Here is a 17989-nt window from a genome sequence, read left to right as displayed (position 1 = left end):
TATGTCCTCCATCCTGGTATATATGTTCCCCATCCTGGTATATATGTCCCCCATCCTGGTATATATGTTCCCCATTCTGGTATACTGTATATGTCCCCCATCCTGATATATATGTCCCCCATCCTGGTATATATGTTCCCCATTCTGGTATACTGTATATGTCCCCCATCCTGATATATATGTCCCCCATCCTGGTATATATGTTCCCCATTCTGGTATACTGTATGTCCTCCATCCTGGTATATATGTTCCCCATCCTGGTATATATGTCCCCTATCCTGGTATATATGTTCCCCATTCTGGTATACTGTATATGTCCCTCATCCTGATATATAAGTCCCCCATCCTGGTATATATGTCCCCCATCCTGGAATACTGTATATGTCCCCCATCCTGGTAGATATGTTCCCCATTCTGATATATGTCTCCCATCCTGGTTTATATGTCCCCCATCCTGGTATATATGTTCCCCATCCTGGTATATATGTCCCCCATCCTGGTATATATGTCCCCCATCCTGGTATATATGTTCCCCATTCTGGTATACTGTATATGTCCCCCATCCTGATATATATGTCCCCCATCCTGGTATATATGTCCCCCATCCTGGTATATATGTTCCCCATTCTGGTATACTGTATATGTCCCCCATCCAGGTATATATGTTCCCCATTCTGGTATACTGTATGTCCTCCATCCTGGTATATATGTTCCCCATCCTGGTATATATGTCCCCCATCCTGGTATATATGTTCCCCATTCTGGTATACTGTATATGTCCCCCATCCTGATATATATGTCCCCCATCCTGGTATATATGTCCCCCATCCTGGTATATATTTTCCCCATTCTGGTATACTGTATATGTCCCCCATCCTGGTATATATGTTCCCCATCCTGGTATATATGTCACCCATCCTGGTATATATGTTCCCCATCCTGGCATATATGTTCCCCATTCTGGTATACTGTATGTCCTCCATCCTGGTATATATGTTCCCCATCCTGGTATATATGTCCCCCATCCTGGTATATATGTTCCCCATTCTGGTATACTGTATATGTCCCCCATCCTGATATATATGTCCCCCATCATGGTATATATGTCCCCCATCCTGGTATATATGTTCCCCATTCTGGTATACTGTATATGTCCCCTATCCTGGTATATATGTTCCCCATTCTTGTATAGTGTATGTTCCTCATCCTGGTATATATGTCTCCCACCCTGGTTTATATGTCCCCCATCCTGGTATATATGTTCCCCATTCTGATATATATGTCTCCCATCCTGGTATATATGTTCCCCATCCTGGTATATATGTTCCCCATTCTGCTATATATGTCTCCCATCCTGGTATATATGTTCCCCATTCTGGTATATATGTCTCCCATTCTGGTATATATGTCTCCCATCCTTGTATATATGTCGCCCATCCTGGTATATATGTTCCCCATTCTGGTATATATGTCTCCCATCCTGGTTTATATGTCCTCCATCCTGGTATATATGTCTACCATCCTGGTATACTGTATATGTCCCCCAACCTGGTAGATATGTTCCCCATTCTGATATGTATGTCTCCCATCCTGGTATATATGTTCCCCATCCTGGTATATATGTTCCCCATTCTGGTATATATGTCTCCCATTCTGGTATATATGTCTCCCATCCTGGTATATATGTCCCCATCCTGGTATATATGTTCCCCATTCTGGTATATATGTCCCCCATCCTGGTATATATGTTCCCCATTCTGGTATATATGTCTCCCATCCTGGTTTATATGTCCTCCATCCTGGTATATATGTCTCCCATCCTGGTATACTGTATATGTCCCCCATCCTGGTAGATATGTTCCCCATTCTGATATATATGTCTCCCATCCTGGTTTATATGTCCCCCATCCTGGTATATATGTTACCCATCCTGGAATATATGTCCCCCATCCTGGTATATATGTTCCCCATTCTAGCATACTGTATGTCCTCCATCCTGGTATATATGTTCCCCATCCTGGTATATATGCCCCCCATCCTGGTATATATGTCCCCCATCCTGGTATATATGTTCCCCATTCTAGTATACTGTACATGTCCCCCATCCTGGTATATATGTTCCCCATTCTGGTATACTGTATGTCCTCCATCCTGGTATATATGTTCCCCATCCTGGAATATATGTCCCCGATCCTGGTATATATGTTCCCCATTCTGATATACTGTATATGTCCCCAAACCTGATATATATGTCCCCTATCCTGGTATATATGTCCCCCATCCTGGTATATATTTTCCCCATTCTGGTATACTGTATATGTCCCCCATCCCGGTATATATGTTCCCCATCCTGGTATATATGTCACCCATCCTGGTATATATGTTCCCCATCCTGGTATACTGTATATGCCCCCCATCCTGGTATACATGTTCTCCATCCTGGTATATATGTTCCCCATCCTGGTATATATGTCCCCCATCCTGGTATATATGTTGCCCATTCTGGTATACTGTATGTCCTCCATCCTGGTATATATGTTCCCCATCCTGGTATATATGTCCCCCATCCTGGTATATATGTTCCCCATTCTGGTATACTGTATATGTCCCCCATCCTGATATATATGTCCCCCATCCTGGTATATATGTTCCCCATTCTGGTATACTGTATATGTCCCCCATCCTGATATATATGTTCCCCATCCTCGTATATATGTCCCTCATCCTGGTATATATGTTCCCCTTTCTGGTATACTGTATGTCCTCCATCCTGCTATATATGTCCCCCATCCTCGTATATATGTTCCCCATTCTGGTATACTGTATATGTCCCCCATCCTGATATATATGTCCCCCATCCTGGTATATATGTCCCCCATCCTGGTATACTATATATGTCCCCCATCCTGGTAGATATGTTCCCCATTCTGATATATGTCTCCCATCCTGGTTTATATGTCCCCCATCCTGGTATATATGTTCCCCATCCTGGTATATATGTCCCCCATCCTGGTATATATGTTCCCCTTTCTGGTATACTGTATGTCCTCCATCCTGGTATATATGTTCCCCATCCTGGTATATATGTCCCCCATACTGGTATATATGTTCCCCATTCTGGTATACTGTATATGTCCCCCATCCTGATATATATGTCCCCCATCCTGGTATATATGTCCCCCATCCTGGTATATATTTTCCCCATTCTGGTATACTGTATATGTCCCCCATCCTGGTATATATGTTCCCCATCCTGGTATATATGTCACCCATCCTGGTATATATGTTCCCCATCCTGGTATACTGTATATGCCCCCCATCCTGGTATACATGTTCTCCATCCTGGTATATATGTTCCCCATCCTGGGATATATGTCCCCCATCCTGGTATATATGTTCCCCATTCTGGTATACTGTATGTCCTCCATCCTGGTATATATGTTCCCCATCCTGGTATATATGTCCCCCATCCTGGTATATATGTTCCCCATTCTGGTATACTGTATATGTCCCCCATCCTGATACATATGTCCCCCATCCTGGTATATATGTCCCCCATCCTGGTACATATGTTCCCCATTCTGGTATACTGCATATGTCCCCTATCCTGGTATATATGTTCCCCATTCTTGTATAGTGTATGTTCCCCATCCTGGTATATATGTCCCCCATCCTGGTATATATGTTCCCCATTCTGGTATACTGTATATGTCCCCCATCCTGATATATATGTCCCCCATCCTGGTATATATGTCCCCCATCCTGGTATATATTTTCCCCATTCTGGTATGCTGTATATGTCCCCCATCCTGGTATATATGTTCCCCATCCTGGTATATATGTCACCCATCCTGGTATATATGTCCCCCATCCTGGCATATATGTCCCCCATCCTGGTATATATGTTCCCCATTCTGGTATACTGTATGTCCTCCATCCTGGTATATATGTTCCCCATCCTGGTATATATATCCCCCATCCTGGTATATATGTTCCCCATTCTGGTATACTGTATATGTCCCCCATCCTGATATATATGTCCCCCATCCTGGTATACTGTATATGTCCCCCATCCTGGTAGATATGTTCCCCATTCTGATATATGTCTTCCATCCTGGTTTATATGTCCCCCATCCTGGTATATATGTTCCCCATCCTGGTATATATGTCCCCCATCCTGGTATATATGTTCCCCATTCTGGTATACTGTATGTCCTCCATCCTTGTACACATGTTCCCCATAATGGTATATATGTCCCCCATCCTGGTATATATGTTCCCCATTCTGGTATACTGTATATGTCCCCCATCCTGATATATATGTCCCCCATCCTGGTATATATGTCCCCCATCCTGGTATATATGTTCCCCATTCTGGTATACTGTATGTCCTCCATCCTTGTACATATGTTCCCCATCCTGGTATATATGTCCCCCATCCTGGTATATATGTTCCCCATTCTGGTATACTGTATATGTCCCCCATCCTGATATATATGTCCCCCATCCTGGTATATATGTCCCCCATCCTGGTATATATGTTCCCCATTCTGGTATACTGTATATGTCCCCCATCCTGGTATATATGTTCCCCATTCTGGTATACTGTATGTCCTCCATCCTGGTATATATGTTCCCCATCCTGGTATATATGTCCCCCATCCTGGTATATATGTTCCCCATTCTGGTATACTGTATATGCCCCCCATCCTGATATATATGTCCCCCATCCTGGTATATATGTCCCCCATCCTGGTATATATTTTCCCCATTCTGGTATACTGTATATGTCCCCCATCCTGGTATATATGTTCCCCATCCTGGTATATATGTCACCCATCCTGCTATATATGTTCCCCATCCTGGTATACTGTATATGCCCCCCATCCTGGTATACATGTTCTCCATCCTGGTATATATGTTCCCCATCCTAGTATATATGTCCCCCATCCTGGTATATATGTTCCCCATTTTGGTATACTGTATGTCCTCCATCCTGGTATATATGTTCCCCATCCTGGTATATATGTCCCCCATCCTGGTATATATGTTCCCCATTCTGGTATACTGTATATGTCCCCCATCCTGATATATATGTCCCCCATCCTGGTATATATGTCCCCCATCCTGGTATATATGTTCCCCATTCTGGTATACTGTATATGTCCCCCATCCTGGTATATATGTTCCCCATTCTGGTATACTGTATGTCCTCCATCCTGGTATATATGTTCCCCATCCTGGTATATATGTCCCCCATCCTGGTATATATGTTCCCCATTCTCGTATACTGTATATGCCCCCCATCCTGATATATATGTCCCCCATCCTGGTATATATGTCCCCCATCCTGGTATATATTTTCCCCATTCTGGTATACTGTATATGTCCCCCATCCTGGTATATATGTTCCCCATCCTGGTATATATGTCACCCATCCTGCTATATATGTTCCCCATCCTGGTATACTGTATATGCCCCCCATCCTGGTATACATGTTCTCCATCCTGGTATATATGTTCCCCATCCTAGTATATATGTCCCCCATCCTGGTATATATGTTCCCCATTCTGGTATACTGTATGTCCTCCATCCTGGTATATATGTTCCCCATCCTGGTATATATGTCCCCCATCCTGGTATATATGTTCCCCATTCTGGTATACTGTATATGTCCCCCATCCTGATATATATGTCCCCCATCCTGGTATATATGTCCCCCATCCTGGTATATATGTTCCCCATTCTGGTATACTGTATATGTCCCCCATCCTGGTATATATGTTCCCCATTCTTGTATAGTGTATGTTCCCCATCCTGGTATATATGTTCCCCATCCTGGTATATATGTTCCCCATTCTGGTATACTGTATATGTCCCCCATCCTGATATATATGTCCCCCATCCTCGTATATATGTCCCCCAACCTGGTATATATTTTCCCCATTCTGGTATGCTGTATGTGTCCCCCATCCTGGTATATATGTTCCACATCCTGGTATATATGTCCCCCATCCTGGTATATATGTTCCCCATTCTTGTATAGTGTATGTTCCCCATCCTGGTATATATGTTCCCCATCCTGGTATATATGTCCCCCATCCTGGTATATATGTTCCCCATTCTGGTATACTGTATATGTCCCCCATCCTGATATATATGTCCCCCATCCTCGTATATATGTCCCCCAACCTGGTATATATTTTCCCCATTCTGGTATACTGTATATGTCCCCCATCCTGGTATATATGTTCCCCATCCTGGTATATATGTCACCCATCCTGGTATATATGTTCCCCATACTGGAATACTGTATATGTCCCCCATCCTGATATATATGTCCCCCATCCTGGTATATATGTCACCCATCCTGGTATATATGTTCCCCATTCTGGTATACTGTATATGTCCCCCATCCTGGTATATATGTTCCCCATTCTGGTATACTGTATGTCCTCCATCCTGGTATATATGTTCCCCATCCTCGTATATATCTCCCCCATCCTGGTATATATGTTCCCCATTCTGGTATAGTGTATATGTCCCCCATCCTGATATATATGTCCCCCATCCTGGTATATATGTCCCCCATCCTGGTATATATTTCCCCCATTCTGGTATACTGTATATGTCCCCCATCCTGGTATATATGTTCCCCATCCTGGTATATATGTCACCCATCCTGGTATATATGTTGCCCATCCTGGTATTCTGTATATGTCCCCCATCCTGGTATACATGTTCTCCATCCTGGTATATATGTTCCCCATCCTGGTATATATGTTCCCCATCCTGGTATACTGTATATGTCCCCCATCCTGGTATATATGTTCCCCATCCTAGTATATATGTCACCCATCCTGGTATATATGTTCCCCATCCTGATATACTGTATATGTCCCCCATCCTGATATATATGTTCCCCATCCTGGTATATATGTCCCCCATCCTGGTATATATGTTCCCCATTCTGGTATATATGTTCCCCATTCTGGTATACTGTATATGTCCCCCATCCTGGTATATATGTCCCCCATCCTGGTATATATGTCCCCCATCCTGGTATATATGTTCCCCATCCTGGGCTCATCCTGGTATATATGTCCCCCATCCTGGTATATATGTTCCCCATTCTGGTATACTGTATATGTCCCCCATCCTGGTATACATGTTCTCCATCCTGGTATATATGTCCACTGTTTTTCCATGTATAAAATATAAACAATTCTACTCAGCTTGCCCCCGCTCCAATGCGGTGCAATGTCCTCTTCTGTAGCCGGTAGCTGACTTCAGCATGCAAGCGACGGGCAGCAGATTACCATGCACTCTCAGTCACTGGCACCCTGACGTCAGCTGCCGGCCTCTTATTGCAGGCAGCTTGTATTGCCGTGCAGGGACTCTGAGGTTCTTTGCTCCACAATGCATTTCACTTCCAGCTGAAATAGGATCCCCCTCCTGCAGAGACTCAGTCGCACTCTCTGTGACTGCAATCGATACGCCCCTGCTTATGTATCCCCATGGCTTCAAACTAAAAATTGACACATGGCTTACCTGTCATCGTCCCCTTAGTTAGCAGCAATTTGGACTTTGGGCTAAACTGAGGAATGGAATCTAGGAGATTCTTTGGTTTTCACCCTGTAGGGGCTAATTCACACGACAGTGTAAGCATCTGTATTTTTGGGGGGCTATATTATGGCTGCAAGTTCCGGTCCGACTTGTGCTCTCATAATTGGAACTAACAGTCTCATATATGCCTTTATGTCTGTTAGTACAGGTCACAAGGGCCACTGGTGGAGTAGGACTTGCAACAATATGGCTGCTATATGGTCATATGAATAAGGTCTAGCTCTTATACAGGGATCTACATTTTGCAGCAAGAAATCCCCAGGTAACAATCACAGTGTAGCCTCAGCAACAGCTGACATGATGGATTCTAATATGTAGTAACGAAAGGAGAGCTGTGACATTAGCCTCACAATACCGGTGTGGTTGGATCCTACAGTCATGTTCCAAGTGAATTAGTAAGAATATCGGGATGGAAGGGAGTGTGATTGTAGAATCAGATGATACACAGCTTGTTTGTATTCTATTGCCATGGAGACACATTCATCAACTCAGGTGCTGCCGGCACACAACGGTAGGATAAAAGACTACTTGCAAATTTGCTTCATGTTTATTTTATATACATATATTGTAAAGATGGCAAGTACTGGTCATTCTATTATTTCACAAGTCTTTCACAAGTTGATATTGTTAGACAGCAGAAACAAGAGGAAGACTTAACCTGCAGACGTGATCAAAGAGACGATCAATAGTCAGCTGGCTGCGTAGTAATGCAATAATACTGTGGATCACCTGCGCTGAACTGCAGCCTGACAAGTGACAGGTTGTTAATGTAATCACAGCCAAGCAAATCCAATAATTATATTGCCCATTCAGGTAAAGGTCTTTTGCTCAACTCCGAGTCAAATAGTGTTGGATGTCACTGAGGATTGATTAAAGTGGACAATTCAATCAATAACTGGTGTGTGTTTCCATTAGAAGTGAAAATTTTATTTAAAGGGAATCTGTCGGCAGGATTTCACCCCCCAAACTATCTATATGTGCATGTAGATCATTCAAAGACAAGTTCAGCAACATTATTACATAACCAGTCTTTTCCTCCATTGCTGAGAAATCAATGTTGGAATTTATGTGCAAATTGCTAAAGCCTCTGTCACTCCAGCTCTATTCCCTGCCCAGCGCTGTCTCCTCCTGCTTTACTGACAGCCTCAATGCTGTGTGACTTCAGGCAAAGTTAGCAGTCAGTCAAGCAGGAGGAAGCAGCGCTGAGTGGGAAATAGAGCTGGAGTGACAGAGGCTTCAGATCTACAAAGCGTTCGTCAGCCTCATTTGCATCTTAATGCAAATGCTGATTTCTCAGTAATGGAGGAATGGATTGCCTAGGTAAGGGATTTGGTGGACTTGTCTTTGAAAGAGCTACATGCACATATAAATCGTTTATCAAATGATCAAAATAAAAAAAAGTGGCCAGGTATAGGCTCTTAGTAAAATCCTTGACTGTTGGCAACAAATGGACACAGAAAAGTAAGCGACACCAGACAAGAGGACAAAAACAAGACTAATTACAAGAAGTTACTTCTCTGGGCTCTAAAATCACCATTATTGTTTTAATAATGTGGATCAGGCCATTAAAATGAAAAGTGTCCTATTTAAAGGAACACCATACTGGCCTCTGGGCCAACTATAGGTATTGCTTCCATGATTTGGGTTGTATTTGTTGCTCTTGATGCTAAACATGACCTGCTGTTACATAAAGACTTTGATTATTCTTCAGATTAGGTGTTGCATCCCTATCCTTCTTGACTTCTATTATCTGACCCCCGACTTGTCAGAGGACTCTTAGATCTGTTTCACAATGTCTCATCCTTGTTCTGACAACCTTCATTATGGGATCCTTTGCTTGTTTGACTATGTCTGTTCCGTCTTCCACAGAACACAAAAGGACACCAAGACATAAAAGAAGGACAGGAAAATTATGCCATCAGCCATTGTCAGGAGATCAAGTCAATGGACAATGTCAGGAGCAGAGACCTTAACCAGAAACGGATACAAGCACAAAGTCTGATGGCGGAGGATTGAACAATATAACCCCATGAAAAAGTGTAAAGAAACAAAGCAGCAAAGATAGAAGGAAACGGGGACTTCCCAGGGTCTGGCATAAAGCACAGAGATTTATGAGAGTTTAGAAAAATGGGAAAACAATGTGAGATACAACTCCTATTGAAAGGAGTTACAATAACCTGTAGGGTGTTTGTACACCTTCAGTACACTCCCACACACACATGATGATGATGTATGTAAAAAGCTGCGGAATATGTAAGCGCTATATAAAAATAAAGATTATTATTATTCATATGCATTTGACTGACGAGTGATGGACAAGGCCGCGGTTGTATCCACTACTAGGTCGGTTATTGGTGAACTCACAGTGAGTGTATGGTTTGTACACCTCCAATTCCAATGCATGGAATATATGTATATACCCCCCGTACGTTCACTACCAACTCCATAATAATAAAAGGAACTACTAGCTGTCACCACCAATTGTTTATACAAGCCGATTGGACACCCATTACAGGTAGCGTATGGCTTCAGGGGTGCAGTTTACAGAGCAAAAGTAACTGAGCTATAACATTTTATATATTTAATCCACAAAAGTAAGGAGTGTTTCTAAAAAATATACAAAAATGTTACAAATTGGGAAACAAAAAAAACGGTATATATAATCACATAAAATACAAGGGATAACAAAATAAAAAGTACTAAACCTGTGTCACGGAAATGGCTCAGAGCGTAGTGGAGGGGAAGCACTTCTTAGAACAACTCCTTAGAGCAATGGACAGAACCACAGAGTTCTGTGTCTTCCAGTTCTGACAAATGACAGAAACACAAACTCAGATTTTTAATAGATCAATGTTATTCCCACATACCTCCCCTTGGTGAGCTCATATGGGGGGACTGGGTGTGGGATGTGCTATGTCTTTTAGAAGTTTATGACCAACTTTCAGGATATCTTCGCCCCTGGAAGTCCCAGGTGGGAGATATTGATGTCGTGTTCCTATCACGATTTTACCTTTCTATAGGGATGAAACATGGCATGGATAGCATCATCCATCTGACGATATTAAGTTGGAGGTGTTCGGACAGCCTTATGGTGATGTGAGTGAATGCATTATGTTTGTTGCTTTGCTGCGATGCGGAAAATATATCTCCCATAAATATCTGATTGATGCAAACCCTAATATTCATCACTGACCACTGACTGCAGAGAGTCTGAGATAATTCCTTTAAACAGAGGAAGCCCCTGTACTTCTACGCTCCTGCGTATATGAATCTTAGACTTTTTGGCTGGATCTCAGAGAGATCCCTTGTTGTAATTACCTGTTCATGGCAGGAGGTCATACTTCAATGGAGGTTGAAGTGTTAGCTCTTTTTCCCTTTCCCAGTTATAATTAATCTCATATGTTCAATGTGCGGGTGAAATGTTCCCTCTCTGGATAAGTCTCTATAGATTTTTCAATTTTTCTCTGTGACACTGATAAATAACTTTCTTCATTACTCAATTCTGGAAATAAAATAACATTCTTTGTATTGAATAATTCAAGTTAAAAGAAACCATTACCATGAATTATTTAATGCTACTAAGATTGATTTAGCTGGCCAATCTTGAAACTAAAGGATTGTTTTACCAACTATCATATTTGTTTCTCATTTGAATATGCTTAAAGAAAATTTCCATTGTTGAACACCATTTTAATTTTTTTTAGACATTTTAATAATGGTCGGAGACATAGATTTAAAAGATAATATTCTGTCTGCCTGTTATCACCACTAGAGGGAGCTTACAAGCTAATTGCATAATTGAATACAATAATTAGATGCTATACAGTAAGCCTCTTCTTGTGGCAGTTGCAGACAGCAAATCAGATATGCACTCGCTTCTATGTGCCTTTGGGATGAAACATCTATAGGATGGAATCTGTCAGTAGGATCAACTCTCCTAAGCCATCTATATGGGCATGCAGGTCATAGAAAGTTGAATAAAATGATACCTTGATATTTGCTATCTGATGTCTTATTCCAGAAAAATCCACGTTTATCTTAATATGTAAATGAGCTATTAAGATCTATGGGTCGAACATAGATTTGCCCTAAAATATTCCTCCATAGCTTATTTTATACGAAAAGGGGCATTAGCAGTATGAGACATGTAATGACTGTCAATCTGCTCTCCTGATCTCACTGCAGAGCTGTGTGTGATTACAACTAACACAGTACAGCAGAGCTGATCTTTATCTCATTACAAACACATCTGCAGCTGCAGCTCTCCTCCAATAGTACTGTCAGCTCTGCTGCAGAGCTGGACATGATTATAGTTCATACTTCTTCCATCTCACAGGCAGCCATTGTGGTCGGAGGGGAGTACATTTGAGCTGACTGCAGGAGAGGAGAGGTGGAACTGCATATGTGTTTGTAATGAGACAAACTTCAGCTCTGCTGAACTGTGTTATCATCACAATCAGCTCTGTAGTGAGATCAGGAGAGCAGACTGTCAGTCATTACATGTCTCACACCGGTAATGCCCCCTTTAATTTAAAATAAGCTCTGAAGGCAGATACTCAGGGAGATTTGTGTCCGGCCCATAGATCTTACCAGCTCACTTACATACACTGTGTGCAGAATTATTAGGCAAGTTGTATTTTAGAGGATTATTTTTATTATTGATCAACAACTATGTTCTCAATCAACCCTAAAGACTCATAAATATCCAAGCTTAATATTTTTGGAAGTTGGAGTGTTTTTTTTTTAGATTTGGCTATTTTAGGAGAATATCTGTTTGTGCAGGTAACTATTACTGTTCAGAATTATTAGGCAACTTAATAAAAACCAACTATAATCCCATCTCACTTGTTTATTTTCACCAGATAAACCAACATCAGTGCACAAAATTTAGAAATAAACATTTCTGACATGCAAAAACAAAAACCCAAAAAATTAGTGATCAATATAGCCACCTTTCTTTATGATGACACTCAACAGCCTTCCATCCATAGATTCTGTCAGTTGCTTGATCTGTTTTCGATCAACATTGCGTGCAGCAGCCACCACAGCCTCCCACACACTGTTCCGAGAGGTGTACTGTTTTCCCTCCCTGTAGATCTCACATTTTATGATGGACCACAGGTTCTCTATGGGGTTCAGATCAGGTGAACAAGGGGGCCATGTCATTATTTTTTTTTCTTTTAGACCTTTACTGGCCAGCCACGCTGTGCAGTAGTTGGATGCATGTGATGGAGCATTGTCCTGCATGAAAATTATGTTTTTCTTGAACGATACCGACTTCTTCCTGTACCACTGCTAGAAGAAGTTGTCTTCCAGAAACTGGCAGTAGGTCTGGGAGTTGAGCTTCACTCCATCTTCAACCCGAAAAGGTCCCACAAGTTCATCTTTGATGATACCAGCCCATGCCAGTACCCCACCTCCACCTTGCTGGCGTCTGAGTCGGAGTGGAGCTCTCTGCCCTTTATTGGTCCAGCCTCTGTCCCATCCATCTGGCCCATCAAGAGTCACCCTCATTTCATCAGTCTATAAAACCTTTGAAAAATCAGTCTTAAGATATTTCTTGTCCCATTCTTGACGTTTTATCTTATGTTTCTTGTTTAAAGGTGGTCGTTTTTCAGCCTTCCTTACCTTGGCCATGTCCCTGAGTATCGCACACCTTGTGCTTTTTGATACTCCAGTACTCCATGGCATCTTGGCAGCTTCACGCTTGATTTTCCTCAATTCATGGGCAGTTATTTTGCGCCTTTTTTGGCCAACACGCTTCTTGCGACCCTGTTGGCTATTTGCCATGAAACGCTTGATTGTTCGGTGATCACGCTTCAAAAGTTTGGAAATTTCAAGACTGCTGCATCCCTCTGCAAGACATCTCACAATTTTGGACTTTTCAGAGCCCGTCAAATCTCTCCTCTGACTCATTTTGCCAAAGGAAAGGAAGTTGCCTAATAATTAAGCACACCTTATACAGGGTGTTAATGTCATTAGACAACACTCCTCCTCATTACCGAGATGCACATCACCAGATTTACTTAATTGGTAGTTGGCTCTCAAGCCTATCCAGCTTGGAGTAGGACAACATGTATAAAAAGTATCGAAGTGATCAAAATACGCATTTGCCTAATAATTCTGCACGTGGTGTATAAGAGAAATGTGGAATAAGACATCAGATCGCAGATATCAAGGTATCATTTTCAACTTCCTATGACTGCATGTCCATATAGGCGGCTTAGGAGGGTTGATCCTACTGAAAGATTCCCTTTAAGTCTGTCTTTTGTATTCATTTCTTGCTGTTGTCAAAATCTCCACAAGGATCTTGAAAATCACTAGGAATTGAAGTAAATCTATCTACACATGTAATAGAACTTTCCCTCAAATAAGTCTTTACATTCTGAAAACTTCTTGTATTAATGGAAAATAAACTAGCTGTGGTTTAGTCCATCTTTACCATCTACAGCAGAAATAACACAATGAATAATTCAGTATAGAGGCAGCACAACTATTAGCGGACTTATATATAATGTATTGTAGACCTCCGTGCATGTTAAAGACCTCAATGGATGTTAAAGGGAGCATACTTTAATATTTCTTCTTTTCCCTGCATCTCCAATCCCAGACATCAGCTGAGACATATTTACACATAAATATGTACAAATCTCTGCTGATGGCAAAATCACTTCCCATTCTAGTATATAGAGTCATAGAGTAGATGCATGACTTTGCTTGCAGTGCCCACTAGTGTACATGTCACAGTACAAGGAAAGTGTAAAACAATTTAAATTCCTTCCTTTCCTTCTTTCTCTTCTTTCTGTATTTTATGGCTGCTGTTCCAGAGATGGGAGCAGAAATGCTACTTTGGTAAAATATTGTATGGATATTTCTACCTGTAGTGTGGCACCCTGCTGTTCACAGGTACCACAGGACCCAAAAGGGTACATGGACGGACTTCTCCACAAGAGGCCCTCACTACAAACAGACACCTCCACCCTTCCACCTCATACCACCAGAGGGAGCCCTGTTAGGGATATATATATGGAGGGTGGAGCCAGGCAGTCAGTGAGTCTCTCAGTCTGAGGGAGAGTGTGCTGCCACTGAGAGCAGTGAAGACACAGCACGTGTGCTGCTGTATTGAGGGCCCCGAGTGTGGCCGGAGGCAAAGAGGAGAGGAGAGAGGAGTTGAGGGGGCAGAGGCAGGGCTGTATTTGCCCTTAGGCACTTGTAGGCACGTGCCTAGGGCGCCGGAATTCGGGGAGGGCGGCGCCTGAGCATGTTTTTTTTTTTTGGTGTTTTTTTCTCTTGGGTTTGTGCCCCGAGCCGGCCGGGTGGCTCCGCCCCCCCCCCCCCCCCGCTGCGGCACATACTGGCAGACAGTGGCGGGGGGGCCCCGGACCACTCCCCCAGCAGCGGCGCACGGCCGCTGCTTCTTCTGAGGCCGGGCCAGCACTGCAGCAGTTAACTTCCCTGTGTGCTGGCCCGGCCGTGTCACTGCTAGGAGACACGGCCCTGTACGCGGCCATGTCTCCTAGCTGTGACGTCACGCAGTGAGCGCCCTGCACTGCTACTTACCACCAGAAAGGACTGGAGCCGAGCCGGGGGATGGTGAGTCTGTGTGTCTGTGAGTGTGTGTATGAGAGAGTGTGTGTATGAGAGAGTGTGTGTATGTGTGATTGAGTGTCTGTGTGTGTGTGTGTGCAGATATCATTGTGTGATGTCTGTTTATATGTATTTTTGTGTTTCAAATGTGTTTATGCGTGTATGTATATGTCTGTATATGTTTATGTGTGCGTGCGGCCTCCCGCTGTCTCTGGGGGGGCACCGTGCGACCTCCCGCTGTGTATAGATGGCGCTGTGCGGCCTCCTGCTGTGTATAGATGGTGCTGTGCGGCCTCCTGCTGTGTATAGATGGCGCTGTGCAACCTCCTGCTGTGTATAGATGGCGCTGTGCGGCCTCCTGCTGTGTATAGTTGGCGCTGTGCGGCCTCCTGCTGTGTATAGATGGCGCTGTGCGGCCTCCCGCTGTGTATAGATGGCGCTGTGTGGCCTCCCGCTGTGTATAGATGGTGCTGTGCGGCCTCCTGCTGTGTATAGATGGCGCTGTGCGGCCTCCTGCTGTGTATAGATGGCGCTGTGTGGCCTCCTGCTGTGTATAGATGGCGCTGTGCGGCCTCCTGCTGTGTATAGATGGTGCTGTGCGGCCTCCCGCTGTGTATAGATGGCGCTGTGCGGCCTCCCGCTGTGTATAGATGGTGCTGTGCGGCCTCCTGCTGTGTATAGATGGCGCTGTGCGGCCTCCTGCTGTGTATAGATGGCGCTGTGCGGCCTCCTGCTGTGTATAGATGGCGCTGTGTGGCCTCCTGCTGTGTATAGATGGTGCTTTGCGGCCTCCTGCTGTGTATAGATGGCGCTGTGCGGCCTCCTTCTGCTGATTATAGGTGGCGCTATGCGGCCTCCTGCTGTGTATAGATGGCGCTGTGCGGCCTCCCGCTGTGTATAGATGGCTATGTGCGGCCTCCCGCTGTGTATAGATGGCTACGTGCGGCCTCCTGCTGTGTATAGATGGCTCCGTGCGGCCTCCTGCTGTGTATAGATGGCGCTGTGCGGCCTCCTGCTGTGTATAGATGGCTACGTGCGGCCTCCTGCTGTGTATAGATGGCTATGTGCGGCCTCCCGCTGTGTATAGATGGCTACATGCGGCCTCCTGCTTTGTATAGATGGCGCCGTGCGGCCTCCCGCTGTGTATAGATGGCGCCGTGCGGCCTCCCGCCATGTATAGATGGCGCCGTGCGGCCTCCCGCCGTGTATAGATGGCTACGTGTGCTCAATATTGAGTCATACAATTAATGTAAGGCTATGTGCCCACGATGCAGAAATGCTTTGGATTTTTTTTGAGCGTTTCTGCATCTCCCTGGCAGAAAAAACGCATGCGGATTTTACATGCGTTTTTCCTGCCAGGGACATGCGGATGTGAAGCGTTCTTCACTTGCAATTCCGCATGTGGGTTGACAAGCGATTTTGAGCATCACTTGGAAAGTGCTTGACAACTTGGTCACACTATATAAATCCATGCAACCGGCATGGATTTATATAGTGTGACCGTAAAAGAATGGTAAAAAATAAAAAATAAATATATAATTACCTTCTGATGGCCTGCCAACGTCAGCGGTCGCGTGACCCGTCACATGACTAAATGATGTCACGGCAGATCATTTTCAGACCATCGTGAGCTGGCGGCAAGCCAGGACGCATCGGATAAAGACACCGGGGGCCATCAGAAGGTAAGTATGATATTTATTTTTTATGTTATTCTTTTTTTTTACAGGTACTATGGTACCCGGGTCCGGAGGAGAGTCTCCTCTTCTCCAAACCCGGGTACCATCCGCACATTGAAACGCATGGATTCTGCATGTACAGATTCAGTGATGCGGATTACATGCGTTCCAATGCAAGTCAATGGCGGCGAAAACGCCGAGCTTCCGCAAAATAATTGGTAGTGCTGTGTATTTTTCCACAATGATAATCCGCAACGGAAATTTCCGCAGCATGTGCACAGCACATGCGGATTATCATTGGGGAACATGGCAGACCTTCTACCAAGCGTTTTTTAAGCGTTTCTGCAGCGGAATTGCTTAAAAAACGCATAGTGGGTACACAGCCTAAAAAAATTATTATAATTAATATTGTGCCAAATTAATTTCACGTGAACTATCACATGCTCTATCACAGGGGATCATGTGACATGTGATACATCAGGTGTGTGTGTGTGTGTGTGTGTGTGTGTGGGGTGAGGCCCATATGCAATGCTGCAGTGCCTGCTGCAGCCCTGTGGTCTGTGTGGAACGCTCCCACCGCCCCCACACCCATATACAATGCTGCAGCCCTGTGGTCTGTGTGGGCCGCTCCCACCCCCCCACACCCATATACAATGCTGCAGCCCTGTGGTCTGTGTGGGCCGCTCCCACCCCCCCCACCCCCATATACAATGCTGCAGCCCTGTGGTCTGTGTGGGCCGCTCCCATCCCCCCCACCCCCATATGCAATGCTGCAGCCCTGTGGTCTGTGTGGGCCGCTCCCATCCCCCCCACCCCAACCTTTTATATGTGCTACATGGAATGGGGGGGGGGAGCTACATGAAACTTCTAGAAACGGCCGTGATGGGGGGTAGATATTAGATGCGAGGGGGGCACGACGTGGGGGGGACGTGACGCGGGGTGAGGGTGGGTGTGACGGGGGGGGGCGACCACTGACAGTGCCTAGGGCAGCAGAAACTCCAAATACGGCCCTGGGCAGAGGAGCATCATAGGCTCACCCCAAGACACAAACCGGACACCGGGTCCGCGCCTACAGGGTCCTTTATACCAAGTAGGGATCA

The sequence above is a fragment of the Phyllobates terribilis genome, unplaced genomic scaffold (genome assembly GCF_046119375.1).
Source record: "Phyllobates terribilis strain yellow unplaced genomic scaffold, ASM4611937v1 Scaffold_4__5_contigs__length_816908805, whole genome shotgun sequence".
NCBI lineage: Eukaryota > Metazoa > Chordata > Amphibia > Anura > Dendrobatidae > Phyllobates > Phyllobates terribilis.
The sequence above is the reverse complement of the archived record's forward strand: the minus strand, read 5'-3'. Positions refer to the sequence as shown.